General features: G+C 40.5%; 1 long non-coding RNA gene across 1 annotated transcript in view; it reads right to left on the minus strand.

The window, feature by feature from the left end:
* LOC113834421 overlaps positions 1-2,857 on the minus strand; it is a 59,592-nt gene extending 56,735 nt beyond the window's left edge. Inside the window, exon 1 of the long non-coding RNA XR_004768296.1 lies at positions 2,585-2,857. This is a non-coding gene — a long non-coding RNA (uncharacterized LOC113834421). The remainder of the gene's footprint in view (positions 1-2,584) is intronic.
* Positions 2,858-17,439: the final 14,582 nt, after the last annotated feature.

Below are 17,439 nucleotides of genomic sequence, written 5' to 3' on the forward strand. Positions count from 1 at the left end.
AGACAAAAGAAAACATGTTAGAGGTAACATTAGCAAAATTCCAGGATACAAAATCAATATTCAAAAATCACTTGAAATTCTCACTAACAAAAATGACCAAACCAAAAAGGAAAATAATACTGCTTGTAATATCCTCAAAACTAGTAAAATCCTCAAGAATAAATTAAATCAGAGTGATGAAAGATTTACAAACTGAAAATTATAAAACGTAAATGAAAGGCACAAGTGAATAGAAAGATACTCCAGACTAGTGAATAGGAAAGAAAAACATTGTTTAAATGCCAAAAACACCTAAAGAAAGCTTAAGTCTTACCAAATCCAATAGTATTTTCAACAGATATACATACCTATATAGATATAAATATAAAGACCAACACCTAGCTTCACACAGAGCCACAGAAGATCCTGATTAGCCAAAGCAGTATTGAAATTCTTCAAAGCTATAGTAATTAAAACAGGATAGCACTGGCATTAAAATAGACAGACAGGAAAGCATACATACAACATGGATGCACCTTAGCAATAGATTACATATTACATGATTCCATTTATACAAAATTTCCAGAAAACTGTAATTGACAGAGAACAAAAGAAGTGAGATTCTAGAATGGAAAGAGTCCAATCTGTTCCACATAGAAACTTCCAGGCCACCCAGGACTTCCTAGTTAGATGGTGTCACAAGCATATACAAATTAAATAAATAAAATTAAAACTAGTAAATTAAAATTATTGCTCAACTTGGTTTACATATTTAAATCATCATGGTAAGTTTTAAGATATACTCATGTTCAGGGTGCATTCTTTGAGATTCTGGTTTAATTTGCTTAGCGTCTAAGCACTGAAGGATTCTTGGAGCTTTTTGATTAATTCTAATGTGCAGCTGTGGTGTCAGGGCCCTGCAGCAAGCACGCCGCCTCTGTAAAGCCCTGCTGACCTGGAGTGCTAATCTCACCACTGCAGCTCTGCTCATCTATTAGGCAATTAATTGAACATTCACTGTGTTCCCAACATCGTGTTTTACAATAAGGGGACAAAAAAAATTAGAGACCTTCTTTCTGTTCTCATGGACTGAGGAACAGAGAGAAGTACAATCTCAGAATCTTAACTGTGTGATCAAGTATATAATAGAAGCAGATACAAAGTTACTGTGAATATAAAAACAGGACGGATCTATCAGAGCAACAAAGAAAGGTCAAGGAAAGCTTAAGACACAGTGGTTCTTAATACTAAAGATTAGAGGGGAGGAAATGGCAGATGAAAATACTCAGAATAGAAAATGCTTGGATAAAGCAAAATTCAGTACAGCTGAAAAATTTGGAAAAGAAATTAAAATCAAAGTTAAAAATAAAAACATTGTGGAGCTGGATAGTTGGCTCAGAGGTTAAGAGCACTGGCTGCTCTTCTAGAAGACCCAGGTTCAATCCTCAGATCCCAAATAGCAGATCACAATCACTTGTAATCTTCTAGCCTTTGTAGGCATCATGGAGCAGAAAGATTGAGTCAGGGGAAGAATAGATGATAACAAGAACGGAGATACCATAATAGAGGGAGACATTTTTGGTTTACAGAGAAATCAGGCACTAGGGAAATGTCTGGAGATATAAAAAGATGACACCAGCTAACAACCTAAGCAACAGAGGAGAGGCTACCTTAAATGCCCTCCCCTGATAATGAGATTGATGACTAACTTATATGCCATGGGGGTGGGCCTAGGCCCTATCCCAAAAGATACAATAGACTCTGATGACACCCTATGGAAGGCCTCACCATCCAGGGGGAGCAGAAAGGATATGTGATAGATAGGGTTTTAGTTGGGGGGGGGGTAGGGGAGGACAGGAGGGAGAAAGGAACTGGGATTGTCATGTAAAACAATCCTGTGTCTAATTCAAATTTAAAAAATGTTGAAAAATAAAGAAATAGAAAAAAATATAGTCCTGGGAAAAAATATTTGTGGATTGTATATCCAACTGTATATCTAAGAACATATAATCAGAATACAAGTTAAATAAAGGTCATACAAAAATCTTTAACAGATACTTTACCAAAGGAGATACCCAAATGGAAAGTAAGCACACAGAGTCTAGATGGAGCTCAATGGTAGAGTGCTTTGCCAGGCATGCACTAGGCCACTAGACACTGGCTTCCGTCTCCCACACCATACACACCACACACACCACACCCACACACACACACACACACACACACACACACACACACACACACACTGCAAAAGGAAATTCAACACATGGACACATGACGACTGGAGAAATGAAAATTAAAACGGTAATAAGATAACTGACAGCACATTCACCAGGTAAGATCTGTGAGGAAAAGACTGATTTTTGAAGAATTGCTGCCTTGCTTGTGGCTATAAAAAATGGTACAACCACTTTGTAAAGCAACCTGGCAGTTTCTTAAAGCATAAATGTATTTCTTTCATCTGAGTTAGCCAATCTATATCTACATACACTCTCAAGATAAGTGAAAGCGTACATTTAACTTTTTAACTAATTTGTTATTTGATGATTTTTCACATGTGCACATAATGCATTCTGGTTACTCTGGGTCCTCCATCCTCTCTTACCTGCTTCCCAGTCCTGCTAAAATCACTGTCTCCCCATAGGTCCTTTCCCCATGCTGTGTCCTTTTTATTTGTTTTGTGACTCATTGAGTTTAACAAATGCCATTTGTATGACTACAACTGTGGAGCTATCCAGGGGAGCTTGGTGGGCTCACCAGTGGGTACACATCTAAAGACAGTGACTGACTGTTATGATAAATCTTTCTGCCAAAAGCCACTGAGCCCCACCGCCACGTGTACACTATATGCCAGCCGCCCGCCTGAGTTAGGGCCCAAATTAATACACAGAGAGACTTCTATTAGGTTCAAATGCTGCTCGGCCAATGACTAGGATTCCGCATCTGTTAGCTCAGTCTTAATTATCATAAACATATATTTTATAAGACTTATCTTTATAGAAAATGCCTTTCGCTGGCACCCTCTCTTTCTGGTGGCTCACATGGTGCTGCTGGAGGAGGAAGCGGAAAAAGGACACTTCCTGTTTAGCCTTGCTAAATATGAGTCTCCTTGCTATGTCACTTCCGGCCTGGATCACCACTTCTCTACTACATTTCCCAGAATCCTCTTTGACTCCTAGTCCTGTCTAACTTGCTGTTTCGTTGGCCAAACAGAACTTTATTAAACAATCAATAAGATAAACATACACAGAAGTACTTCCCCCATCAACTGCCCCTCTATCAGAATCCTTCAGTAGCCAGCGGTCCAGCAGGGAGGGTTAGGGCTCTATGAGACCCTCTTGTTTATACATGTCTATACAACAATCAAGAAGTCAAATTAGCATCAGCAGACAAACAGATAAACGCTGTGTGTCTGTGCCATGTATCTGAACTCACAGAAACATGGGGCCTTCATAGTTCTAAGTTAGATGGGGTCCCAAGGCTGAGAGGAGAAGTGGACACCAGTCCCCATCCCTAACCCTGCAGCTATCTCCACCTTAAACCACTCACAAAGCACAATTTATGTTTCTCCAATGGAATCTCATTGGGTATACAAACCACACTGAAAGGCAAGCCCTGCTTATAGCAGTACATGGCCAAAACAAAACAAATTCAATGGTATTTTTGGAGGGTTTTTGTTTTGGTTTGATTTGGTTTCATTTTTGGTTTTTCAAGACAGGGTTTCCTCTCTGTAGCCCTGGCTGTCCTGGAAGTCACTCTGTAGACCAGTCTGGCCTTTTAACTCAGAGATCCACCTGCTTCTGTGACTGCTTCTGCTTCTGCTTCTGCGTCTTCGTCTGCCTCTGCCTCTGCCTCGGCCTCCCAAGTGCTAGGATTAGAAGGATGTGTCATCACCACCCAACCTATTTGTTTTCTAATGAGAGCAAGGAAAAGAAAATGGGGGGGGGCGTGGGATGAGAGGTGGAGGGATATTGTATTTTAAAAAATAACAATTGATGGGTTAGAGAGATGCTCATCTCTTAAGAACACATACTCTTTTGCAGAAGGAACCAGGTTCTGTTCCCAGCACTACATCCACACACCTGTAACTTCAGTTCCAGAGGTCACTGCCCTCTTCTGGCCTCCAAGGCTCTGGCACATGTGGTGTCCTTAAACTCACTCAGACACAAACAAACACATACATAACATATACACATTCTTTAAGAATAAATCAAGGACTGATACATGTGATAACATGAATGAATCTCAAAATAATTATACTGAATGGAGGAAGCCAGATCCAAACAAAAAAAGAGTTGTATTGCATGACCTAATATACATAAATCCCTAGAAAATGTAAGCTGATTATTAGCAACAGTTAGCTAAGGCTCAGAACCTACCAGGAACTGTGAAGAGGTGGGGTAACCAAGAACAGGGAGACATAAGGAAAGGCAGGTGGGTCTGAAAATATCATGGTGGTAGATTCACCCACTGTCTTGACTAAGGATATTTTGTTTGTTTATTTATTTAAATTAGAAACAAGATTGTTTTACATGTTAAGCCCAGTTCCCTCTCCCTTCCCTCCTCCCCTGGCAGCCCCAACAAGCACCCTACCTATCCCATACCATTTTTTCTCCCCAGGGAGGTGGGAAGCCTTCCATAGGGGGTCTTTAGAGTCTGTCATATCCTTTGGGATAGGGCCAAGGCCCACCCCTCATGTGTGTAGGCTCAGGGAGTATTCCTCTAAGTGTAATGGGATCCCAAAGTCCATTCTTATGCTACGGATAAGTACTGATCTACCACAAGGGGACCCATATATTTCTGAGGTCTCTTCACTGACACCCACAGGCAGGGGGTCTGGATTAGCACTCTTGCTGGTTTCCCAGATATCAGTCTGGGGACCAAGAGCTCTCAGTTGTTCAGGTCAGCTGTTTCTGTGGGTCTCACCAGCCTGATCTAGACCACTTTGCTCATCAGTCCTCCTTCTCTGCAACTGGATTCAGTTCAGTTCAGTGTTTAGCTGTGGGTGTCTACTTCGACTTCCACCAGCTGCTGGATAAAGGCTATAGGATGACATATAAGTTAGTCATCAATCTCATTATCAGGGGAGGGCAGTTAAGGTAGCCTAACCTTTGTTGCTTGGATTGTTAGCTAGTGTCATCTTTGTAGATCTCCAGACATTTCCCTAGTGCCTGATTTCTCTTTAAACCTATAATGTCTCCCTCTATTATGATATCTCTTATCTTGCTCTCCTCTATTCTTCCCCAACTCAAACTTCCTGCTCCCTCATGTCCCCCTCACCTCTCCTCTTCTCCCCTTCTCATTCTCCTATCTTCCACTCCCCTCCCCCCATGCTTCCAATTTGCTCAGGAGATCTTGTCCCTTTCCCCTTCTCCAGGGGACCATCTATGTCTCTCTTAGGGTCCTCTTTGTATCCTAGATCCATTGGCGGTATGAATTGTACACTGGTAATCCTTTGCTCTATGTCTAAAATCCATATATGAGTGAGTATGTACCATGTTTGTCTTTTTGTGACTGGGTTGCTCACTCAGGATAGTTTCGTCTAATTCCATCCATTTGCCTGCCAATTTCAAAATATCATTGTTTTTTTTTTTCCAATGAGTAGTAAATGTGCCACATTTTCTCTATCCATTCTGTTGAGGGGCACCTAGGTTGCTTCCAGGTTCTGGCTATTACAAATAATGCTGCGATGAACATAGTTGAACAGATGCCCTTCTTGTGTATGTATGAATGTGCTTCTTTTGGGTATATGCCTAAGAGTAGAATTGCTGGGTCTTGTGGTAGACTGATTCCCATTTTCCTAGGCAACTGGCATACTGATTTCCAAAGTGGCTGTACAAGTTGGCACTCCACCAGCAGTGGAGGAGTGTTCCCAATCTCCACATCCTCTGCAGCATAGACCATCATTGGTGTTTTGGATTTAAGCCATTGTGACGGGAGTAAGAAGGTATCTCAGAGTTGTTTCGATTTGCATTTCCCTGATGGCTAAGGATGTTGAGCACATTTTTATGTGTCTTCCAACCATTTTAGATTCCTCTATTGAGAATTGTCTATTTAGTTCTGTACCCCACTTTTTAATTGGATTATTTGGTGTTTTGGAGACTAGCTTCTTGAGTTCGTTGTAAATGTTGGAGATCAGCCCTCTGTCAGATATGGGGTTGGTGAATATCTTTTCCAAGTCTGTGGGCTGCAGTTTTGTCATGTTGAATGGGTCCTTTGCCTTACAGAAGCTTCTCAGTTTCAGGAGGTCCCATTTATTAATTGTTGATCTGTGTCTGTGCTACTGGTGTAATTTTCAGGAAGCTGTCTCCTGTGCCAATTTGTTCAAGGGTATTTCCTACTTTCTCTTCAAATAAGTTCAGTGTGGCTGGATTTGTGTTGAGATCTTTGATCCATTTGGATTTAAGTTTTGCGAATGGCCATAGACATGGATCTATCTGCACTCTTCTACATGCCAGCATCTAGTTATGCCAGCACCATTTGTTGGAGATGCTTTCTTTATTCCATTGTATAACTTGCTTCTTTGTCAAAAGTCAGATGTTTGTAGGTGTGTGGCTTAAAACTCAGGGTTTTTAACTCGATTTTTAATAGGTCTACCTGTCTATTTTTGTGCCAATACCAAGATCTTTTCAGGACTATAGTTCTATAATAGAGCTTGAAGTCAGGGATGGTGATGCCTCCAGAAGTTCCTTTATTGTAGAGGGTTGTTTTAGCTATACTGGGTCTTTTTTTTTCCATATAAAGTTGAGAATTGTTTTTTCAAGGTCTGTGAAGAATTGTGTTTGGATTTTGATGGGGATTGCATTGAATCTCTAGATTGCTTTTGGCAAGATTGCCATTTTTACTATGTTGATCCTACCTATCCAAGAACATGGGAGAGCCTTCCATTTTCTGGTATCTTCTTTAATTTCTTTCTTTAAAGTCTCAAAATTTTTATGTGTAGGGAGCCGTCCCTGCATTCTCCATTACAAGATGGCGCCTGCATCCGGCAGGCACCGAATGTAAACAAGATTATTGCGCAGGCGCTGGGTAATTTTCCATTCCTTGATCTCTGCCTATTCCGTGGCGTCATATGGCCGGATGAGCTGCAGCCAATCATGGGGTGACACGTCCGAGGCGGCGGTTGCCAGCCTTTATTAGGGGACGGGATTCTTGGCTCGGGGTCTCCGCTCTGGGAAGCTTATGCTCTTTCACTCTCAAGATGCATTAAAGCTTGTCTGCAGAAGGATCCGAGTGTCCCGTGTATGATTTCTTGCTGGCGAGAAATACAGAGCGCGCGGGACATATGGTGCCGAAACCCGGGAACATGTGAACATCTCCAGCACCTCAGAGACCCCTCTAACGAGGCAGATTCAGAACTGCAGGGTGGTAAATTCGGAGAGGTATGATTTTTCTGGACTTTGGCTTGGGAATGTTGCTATTGTGGGAGGTTAATATAGAGGCTTCTATGCTTTTACTAGGAGCTATTTTGACTTTTCTCACTGTTGTAACAATCTTAAAGAAGTCCAGAATTACATATCAGAAACCGAATGTGATGAGAGATGGGGCGCGCCTAACAATAAAATATAAGAAAAAAGGACCTCCCGGGATGTCTACTGACAAGGGAGTGAATAAGAAAAAAGGACCTCCTGGAATGTCTACTGACAAGGGAGTGAATAATTTGTTAGATGATTCTGTAAATAAGTTTAAAGCTTTAAATCTTGATAGCTCTGATGACTCTAAAAGCTCAAGAGATAAAGTTTTAGAGGAAACAGCTCAGCTAGGTTAAAAAGAAACAAAAATGGAGGGAGAGAAAATAGGGAATAACCGGTCACACCCCGGTAAATTTAAGAGACCTGTTAATCCAGCGGGTGTACTTCCATCAGCACCCCCATTATTTGGTACCGACTCCTTTTTACCATTAGAGGAGCGGAGAAAATTGCAGATGGCTTTCCCAGTCTTTGACAGGGGAAAAGGCCGCGCATGTTATTCGCTCAAGTAATTTATGTATGCTTGTTTTAAAATGTTCTATTTCCTGGTACGGCCATTTTGTAGCTGGTCACATGACTGACGGTAGCCATTTTGCTAAAGTTAAAAAAAGGATACTTAGACCGCCATCTTAACTAAAGGTGACCGCATGGAAATTAGAGGTACCATCTTAGAAACAAGTTTTTCAGTTAAGATTTAAAATGTTAATGCTTCTATATATTACAGAAAGACCTTAAGGGAATTTAAATTTCTTTTTAAAACCAGTTTTCAAATGTTTGATTTTATTAATGTTTTTACTTAAAGAGCTTCAATTTAGAATTATTTTTAAGCAAAGCCTGACAATGTAAAGTTCTTGTTTTGTAAAAGATGCTAATCTATTATGTTGGTGACACACGCCTTTAAGTTGAGGGCGTTGGCGGCATACGCCTTTAATCCCAACACTCGGGAGTAAGAGGCAGATGGATCTTTATAAGATCCTGGTCCGGCAGATCAAATTCCAGGACAGGCTCCAAAGTCACAGAAAAACCCTGCCTCAGAAAGAAGTTAAGCTACTGTTTAAGGAAGTTCAGCTGTATTACAGAAATAAGACTTTACCTAGCCACCTGTGTGCTTCTTAAAAACAGATAATGGGCCGGCTTATACCTCTCAAAAGTTCCAGCACTTCTGTAGCCATACTGCGGCCAAGTGCCACATCTCAGAACCTGAAAGGCCAAAGGAAATGGTAAAATGGAAAGATATCTTAACTGGTCTTTGGAGAGGCCCGGATCCTATTCTCATAAGATCCAGGGGAGCGATATGTGTTTTTCCACAGGATGAAGAGAATCCCCTGTGGATCCCGGAAAGACTCACCCGAAGAGCCCCTTTGGACCCTCAAAAGTCGGAACTCCACCCTCTCCCCGGGAGTTGAGAGCCGCTATTATCCAGATTAACTCCTGTCCTTGACGGAGGGACTGTCATCATGGATTGCTTCAGCTGTCTCCTATTTTAAGGAATGGGTGGAGGTGGGATTGTTTGGTGCAGCCGTTTGCTGCGGATTGATGTTGCTTCTCTGGCTGGTCTGTAGGCTCAGGGCTCAAACTAAGAGAGACAAGGTGGTTATCGCCCAAGCGCTTGTAGCTTTGGAACAAGGGGCTTCCACTGATATTTGGCTAACTATGCTTAAGCAATAGGCCGCTGGCCAGACAGCTCTTGCACACCCGGAGCCTAGGCTCATTGCACAGGGTAGAGTGCCTGGCTTGAGCAGCCCATGAGGGATGTCGAGCAAGGCATCGCACAGAGAGTTGCCCAATATGCAGGCTTCTCTGGGAGGCATGTTGTCCTGCATAAGGGTTGCCTGCCCTAGTCTCCCTTTCCCAGAAAAACGGCAGAGGACAGGTCGAGAGCGCTTCGGGTCAAGCTAACAGCCTGATGGCGACTCTTGTACACAGTCTTAATATTTGATTGGGAAGGTACAACCTCTGCCTCTATCCCTCAACATTTGGGTGACCTATTTGCTTGTAAAAATATAAAGCCTTATCATTAATTAATAAAAAAGGGGGAGATGTAGGGAGCCGTCCCTGCATTCTCCATTACAAGATGGCGCCTGCATCCGGCAGGCACCGAATGTAAACAAGATTATTGCGCAGGCGCTGGGTAATTTTCCATTCCTTGATCTCTGCCTATTCCGTGGCGTCATATGGCCGGATGAGCTGCAGCCAATCATGGGGTGACACGTCCGAGGCGGCGGTTGCCAGCCTTTATTAGGGGACGGGATTCTTGGCTCGGGGTCTCCGCTCTGGGAAGCTTATGCTCTTTCACTCTCAAGATGCATTAAAGCTTGTCTGCAGAAGGATCCGAGTGTCCCGTGTATGATTTCTTGCTGGCGAGAAATACAGAGCGCGCGGGACATTTATGGTACAGGTTTTTCACTTTTTTGGTTAGCATTACCCCAAGGTATTTTATATTGTTTGTGGCAATTGTAAAGTGTGATGATTCTCTGATTTCTTTCTCAGCGCATTTATCATCCGTATGTAGTAGGGCTATTGATTTTTTTGGGTTAATCTTGTATCCTGCCACTTTGCTGAAGGTGTTTATCAGCTATAGGAGTTCCCTGGTAGAGTTTTTTGGGTCATTTATATACACTATCATATCATCTGAAAATAGTGAAAGTTTGACTTCTTCCTTTCCAATTTATATCTCCTGATCTCCTTTTGTTGTCTTATTGCTCTAGCAAAGAACTTCAAGGACAATATTGAAGAGGTATGGAGAGAGTGGACAGCTTTGTCTTGTTCCTAATTTTAGGGGAAACATGTTGAATTTCTCTGCATTTATTTTTATGTTGGCTGTTGGGCTTGCAGTATATTGCTATTATTATGTTTAGTTATGTTCCTGTTATCCCTGATCTCTCCAGGACCTGTGTCATGAAGGGGTGTTAGAGATCGTCCAGCAACCAATAGGGTATAGGTTTTCTTTATTCAGATACACCAGCAAGCAAGGCAGGGAGGCCGGAAAGAAGGGAAGGGGTCCCCCCCGTGCAGCCCTTTAAGAACCTCCTTTTACGTCACCTCAGACTTCCCCTCACCCTGCCCTCACTGGCGTGTCCCACACACCTGTCCGGGTTGCCTGGGGTGGGGTTAGGGTGTCTCCCTACAAAAGGGTGTTGGATTTTGTCAAAGGCATTTTCGGCATCTAGTACGATGATCATATATGTGGTTTTTCTTTCTCAGTCTGTTTATATGGTGGATTACATTGATGGATTTTCATATGTTGAACCATCCTGGCATCCCTTGGATGAAGTCTACTTCATCATGGTGGATGATTTCTTTGATGTGTTCTTGGATTTAATTTGCCAGTGTTTTGTTGAGTATTTTTTCATCAATGTTCATGAGAGTTATTGGTCTTTAGTTCTCTTTCATAGTTGTGTCTTTGTGTGGCTTGGGGTATCAAGGTTATTGAAGCCTCATAAAAAGAGTTTGGCAATGACCCTTCTGCTTCTATTGTGTGGAATACTTTGAGGAGGATTGGTATTAGCTGTTCCTTAAATTTCTGGTAGAATTCTTCACTGAAGCCATCTATCTGGTCCTGGGCTTTTTTTTTTTTGCTGGGAGACTATTGATGACTGCTTCTATTTCCTTAGAGGTTATAGGTCTATTTAAATTGCTTATCTGTTCTTGATTTAAATTTGGTAAGAAAAATCTATGCAGAAAATTGTCCATTTCCTTTAGATTTTCGAATCTTGAGGAATATAGGTTTTCAAAGTATGACCTGATGATTCTCTGGATTTCCTCAATGTCTGTTGTTATGTCCCCCATCTGTTGTTATGTCCTCCTTTGCATTTCTGATTTTATTGATTTGCATGTTGACTCTCTGATGTTTGGTAAGTTTGGGTAAAGATTTGTCTATCTTGTTGATTTTCTCAAAGAACCAAGTCTTCATTATATTAATTTTTTGTATTGTTCTCCTAGTTTCCACTTTATTGATTTCAGCCCTCAATTTGTTTATTTCCTGGGGTCTACTCCTCCAAGGTGCATTGGCTTCTTTGTATTCTAGAGCTTTCAGTTGTACTGTTAATTCTCTAGTGTGACTATTCTCCAGTTTTTTCATGTGGGCACCAGTGCTATGAACTTTCCTCTTAGCACTTCTTTCAAAGTGTCCCATAAGTTTGGGTATGATGTGTCCACATTCTCATTGAATTCTAGGAAATCTTTAATTTCTTTTTTATTTCTTCCTTGACCCAGGGATGGTGCAATTAGGCATTATTCAATTTCCATGAGTTTGTTGGTTTTCTGCCATTTATGTTGTTGTTGAATTCTAACTTTAAAGCATGGTGGTCTGGTAAGATACAGGGGGTTATTTTAATTTTTTGTACCTGATGAGGTTTGCTATGTTGCCTAGTATGTGGTCGATTTTAGAGAAGGTTCCATGTGGTGCTGAAAAGAAGGTATATTGTTTTGTGTTTGGATGGAATGTTCTGCAGATGTCTGTTAAACCCAATAGGGTCATAACTTCTATTAGTTCCTTTGTTTCTTTGTTAAGTTTCTGTCTGATGTTCCTGTCTAGAGGTGAAAGTGGGGTGTTGAAGTCTCCCACTATAAATGTGTGGGGTTTTGTGTGATTTGAGTTTTTGTAACGTTTCTTTTACGAAAGTGGATGCCTTTGTATTTGGGGCATAGATGTTCAGAATTGAGACTTCATCTTGATGGATTTCTCCTGTGAAGAGTAGAAAGCGACCACCTTCATCTCTTTTGATTGATTTTCATTTAAAGTCTAATTTATTAGATATTAGGATTGCTACACCAGCTTGTTTCTTTGGTCCATCTGATTGGAAAATCTTTTCCCACCCCTTTACTCTGAGGTACCATCTGTCTTTGAATTTGAGGTGTGTTTTTTGAATGCAACAGAAGGATGGATTCTGTCTTCTTATCCAATCTGTTAGCCTGTGTCTTTATATAGGCCAGTTAAGACCATTGATATTGAGGGATATTAATGACCATTGATTATTCATTCTTTGTTTTAGATTTGGTGCTGTTGGTGGAATTGTGTGTGGATTTCCACCCCATTTTGCTTTTGGCTGTTGTTAAAGTGAGATTGTCTGTTGCCTATGTATTTCTGGCTGTAGTTACCTTCCATGGGTTGGAGTTTTCCTTCCAGAAATTTCTGTAGTGCTGGATTGGTGGATTTGTATTGTTTAAATCTGGTTTTGTCATGTAATAACTTGTTTGTTTTCTCCATTTATATTGATTGAAATCTTTGCTGGGTATAGTAGTCTGGGCTGGCATCTGTGGTCTCTTAGAGGTAGGTAGAATCCAGGACCTTCTGGTTTTCAGAGTTTCCATGGAAAATCAAGTATAATTCTGATAGGTTTGCCTTTATATGTTACTTGGCCTTTTTCCTTTGCTGCTCTTAATATTCTTTCTTTATTCTGTATGTTTGGGGTTTTTATTATTATATGGTGAGGAGACCTTTTATATGGCTCACTATATTTGGTGTTCTGTAGGCTTCTTGTACTTTCATTGGCATGTCTTTCTTTAGGTTGGGAAAGTTTTCTTCTATTATTTCGTTGAATATTTTTTCTGGGTCTTTGAGTTGGATTTCCTCACCTTCTTCTATACCTATTATTCTTAGGTTTGGTCTTTTTACAGTATCCCATTTTTCCTGGACATTTTGTATTAGGGATTTGTTGGACTTAAGATTTTCTTTGGTCGATGAGTCTACTTCTCCTAGTGTATCTTCAACTCCTGAGATTCTCTCTTCCATATCTTGTATTCTGTTGGTTATGCTTGCATCTGTAATTCCTGTTCATTTACTCAACTTTTCTATTTCCAGCATTCCCTCAGTTTGTGTTTTCTTTATTGTCTTTGTTTCAGTTTTCAGGTCTTGAACTGTCTGAATTGTTTCCTTCAGACGCTTGATTGTATTTTCTTGGATTTCCTTAGGAGATTTGTTGATTACTAGTATTTTTTGTTTTGTTTTTTTCTTCCATTTCTTTAAGGGATTTTCTCATGTCCTCTTTGAGGGCCTCCATCATTTTCATGAAGATGTTTTTAAGGTCATTCTTTTCTGCATCATCTGTGTTGTGATGTTCAGGTCTTGCTGGTGTATGGTCCCTATACTCAGGTGTTATTGTATTGGTTTTTCTGTTGTTGAATGTGTTTTTATATTATTTTCTTTGCATTCATTCTTCCAGTGGGTGTAGAAGAATTCTCTTCCTTTCCTGGTGGATATGTGACAAAGGTTCCCTTCTGGTAGGTGCAAACAGATCCAATACTCTGATGTCTGTCCTCTTCCCATGGATGGAGGCAGGACTGGTACCGGGACCTTGGCAGTCTCTTGGTTTGTTCGATCCCGCCAAATTGGGATCCATGGTGAGCAGAGCAGAAGAAGAAGAGCTTGAAGCAGGCCCAAGCACACCCAGCCTGGTGGATGGAGGCTGAACTGGCACCAGGGACCTGGAAGTCTCTGGATGTGTTGGATCCTGCCAAACTGTAATCCACCTCGAGCAGACCCTGGCCTCAGGTGACCTGTAGCAGGGCATAAGAAGAAGAGCCAGAAACAGCCCCAAGCCTACTCTGACGTTATGGTTTTACGACAGCAATTCATTCATCAAAGCATGTCATTGTGCTCACTTTAAGTACACAATATATATGTAGTATGGTAACTATACTTCTTTCAGGAAAAGAAAGGACCAGAGAAAGCTTGCAGAGCAAGGCAGGGAGCAGGTGAGAGCTGCAATAATTATCCAGTAACTGGCAAGACTGAAGATGACTGAAGAGCAACTATGGGGTAAAAGAAAGAAGTGGTATATATTCAGCTTGGAATCAAACCTACTTGGATGTTTCTTTCATCCAGACTCCTAGACCTGTGGCTTGGAAACTAAATAGCCACCAAGTCAGATCAAATTTCAGTCATTCAAAGTCCTGTGGTGGATGTGTAGTGTCTTCAGCAATAAGGGTCCATCTCATATATGTACTCACCTACACTTAAATGCATTATTTATAATTTTAGGTAACTATACAAGATGCCAAGGGTGGAACTCAGTTTAACAGCCCTACCCACCTGCAACACCTATGAGACCCGACAATAACCAGCATAGCAAGATAGCCACAAAGATGCAATAAGTGACACTCACAACTTGGTGGTGACTAAGAGCTATCTAATTAGTTAGATGTATGGCCCACTCAACAAGAAGGAAATCATGCCTGGCGCTGAAAAGCTAACTATTTTCCCAGAGCTAGCAAAGTCATGGACTTTAGAAAAGACTCTACTACTACCATTTTGCTAGACCAGAGTAATTTCTCACCACATTCTAAACTTATCCTTATAGCCACAGATAAGTTTGGCTACCTCCCTGCATCAAAGAAGCCTCTCTTTGCAACAAATAGAGACCATACAGAAAAACACAACTGGATACAGTGCAGAGATGAATGAATCATGAAGAGTCCAGCCCCAGTGGATACATCTACATCACAGCTCCTGCATTATTTGCTCAGACAACATCACAGAAGAGTTAAGGGAAAGATTCTAGGAGACAGTATATCCTAACAGTTAGGAGGCATAGATAGCAAAACCATGAGTACAACTGTCTCAGGAGGCCAAAAAAAAAATTGAGCATTTAGTTAAGGCAGGCACTTGTGCAACAATAGAGACAAGCACAGATTTGGTCACCTCACAATAACTACATTCTGGTAGACAAAAAAAGTGAAATCTAGAACAATGGATATTTTTATGGTAATTACATAGCATTTAATCCGGCATGTAGAAAGATTATGTAACACAGCAGAAGACATTTAATAATAACTTCTTGAAGAAATGTTTTCCCCTTCTCCCAAATGATGATCAGAAGTTCAGAAAGATGTGACAGGAAGAGTGCATGCATGTGCAAAGGCCCTGTAACCAAAGAAGTGTCTTTGAAAACCGAAAAGCTTTAGTAGAGGTACAGCACAGAAAACATCTGAGAAGATGTTAAGTCTACAAGAGCTTCAGACACCAGACTTGGAAATATATGTGATTATACTCCCTGCATATTTCAATTGATCTGCATATTTAAAGGGCTAATTTGGGGGTTTGGACTTGTACTGCACTGGGAGAATACTTGTTTACTTTGTACAAGGCCCTGGTTCCAACCCAGTAGCACAGAAACAAAAACAAATGGCTAATATTTCCATTCATTTCATGTTTTAATGAGGGCTTTCCACCAGACCTGTCCCATCTGTGCCTCCAAAAAAATACAACTATAAATTCAAAGATATTAATATGTAGTAAATTTCTTCTAGTCAGGTATTAATTTGTCATCAAATTAAAAGCAAAATGTAATAAACTTCCCACCTGTTACTGGCTGACTTTAATTTGTGAACTTAATTGATTTTAGCTTAGCTCTTTATGTCTCATACTAAATAAGTAGGCATTCCAATTGAGCGGTCACGCAAGGAAGACAGAGAACAAGAGAGTAGCTAAAGTTACATACACCAACGCAGAAATATTATCTCTTAGGAAGAAGCTGGAGAAAACCTGACAAAATGGACAGCTGTGTGAGTACTGTTCCAACAAGGAGATGCCCAAGGAGGGGCCACCAGATATCTTCCCAAAGAAGATCAAAAACATGTTCAAAATAAATAAATGATTTTGTTGTTAGGGATAGTTAGGGAAATGATATTAAAATATACAAGTGTTTGGATTTAGGTATAAGGATTTAAATTCTATTGCTCAAGCAAATGAATAAATGAAATTTGTAGACTTTATTTATTGTTTTATTGTGTTTTGTATGTGTGTGTATGCACACATGCCAAGGCACATCAGAAGACAACTTTGTGCAATTGGTACTCTCCCTTCATCTTCAAGTGAGTCCTGGGAATCAAATTCAGGACATTAGTCTCATATAACAAGTGTTTTACCAGTGGAGCACCATGTCATCAGCCCCACATAGGTAGTTTTAAAGGGAATTAGCAGATTTCCTCATGTTTAAAACACAGTTGGTTGTCACATATTGACCTGATAATTACAGAACAATAATTGTTAGATTCATCATTTCAGAAATATTAAAGGGGGAAAAAACAAGAGTTCCAAAATCATGAGAACTTGTACTAATTGCCAAAGCCTTTAGATATGATTATAGAAAAACATTCTATAGTAAGCATCCAATTTCTCATAAATAAAAAAGAAATTCTGTGACTTTTTTAAATGGTGAGCATACCATTAAGGTATTGGGCCAGGCCTGATGGTGCATGCCTTTAATCCCAACACACAAGAGGCAGAGAGGTAGGTGAATTCTTTGAGCTCAAGGCCAGCTTGGTTTTCGTAGTGAGTTCCAGCACAGCCAGAGCTGTGTAGAAAGACCCCCATCTAAAACAAACAAGCGAAAAGCCGACACATGAACAAGTAAACAAAATACATAGATTTGTAATTTGTAATATTTACTAGTCCTTGTAATTCAGGAAATTAATGAAGTTAATGAGCCCAAAGTTTTCATACTTACTGTAAGTGTACTAGTTTATCAGCAAGAAATTCATTTTAAGGGACAGAAAGACAGTTCAGATGTTAATGTCATGGACTCTATAGACAACTGGAATTTTGTTCCCAGCACCCATGTCAGATGGATCACAACCACCTGTAACTCCAGCACCAAGGGACTGACACCTGTTTCTTGCCACTGTGGGCAATGTACTCACATGCACAAATACACACACACACACACACACACACACACACACACACACACACACACCACATGCACACTTAAAAATAAAATCTTTAAAAATAAAATAAAAAGAAATTTACCTCTCAAGTCTGTAACATATACTTCATACTAGAAACCTGATGTCCAAATTTGTGTTAGTTATCTGAAAGTGGACCAGAATAAGCAATTTCAAAATTATAGATTAAAAAGATGGAAAGGGTCACAGAGCTGTAATGTCAAAGAACCTCCAAGTTGGTATTCTTTTCACAACTCTCATGACAGCCAGCAATGTAGCTTCAATTGGTACATTCTTTCTGCTAAGCTGCAAACCAATAACGACA

The sequence above is a fragment of the Cricetulus griseus genome, chromosome 2, assembly GCF_003668045.3.
Source record: "Cricetulus griseus strain 17A/GY chromosome 2, alternate assembly CriGri-PICRH-1.0, whole genome shotgun sequence".
In the NCBI taxonomy this organism is placed as follows: domain Eukaryota; kingdom Metazoa; phylum Chordata; class Mammalia; order Rodentia; family Cricetidae; genus Cricetulus; species Cricetulus griseus.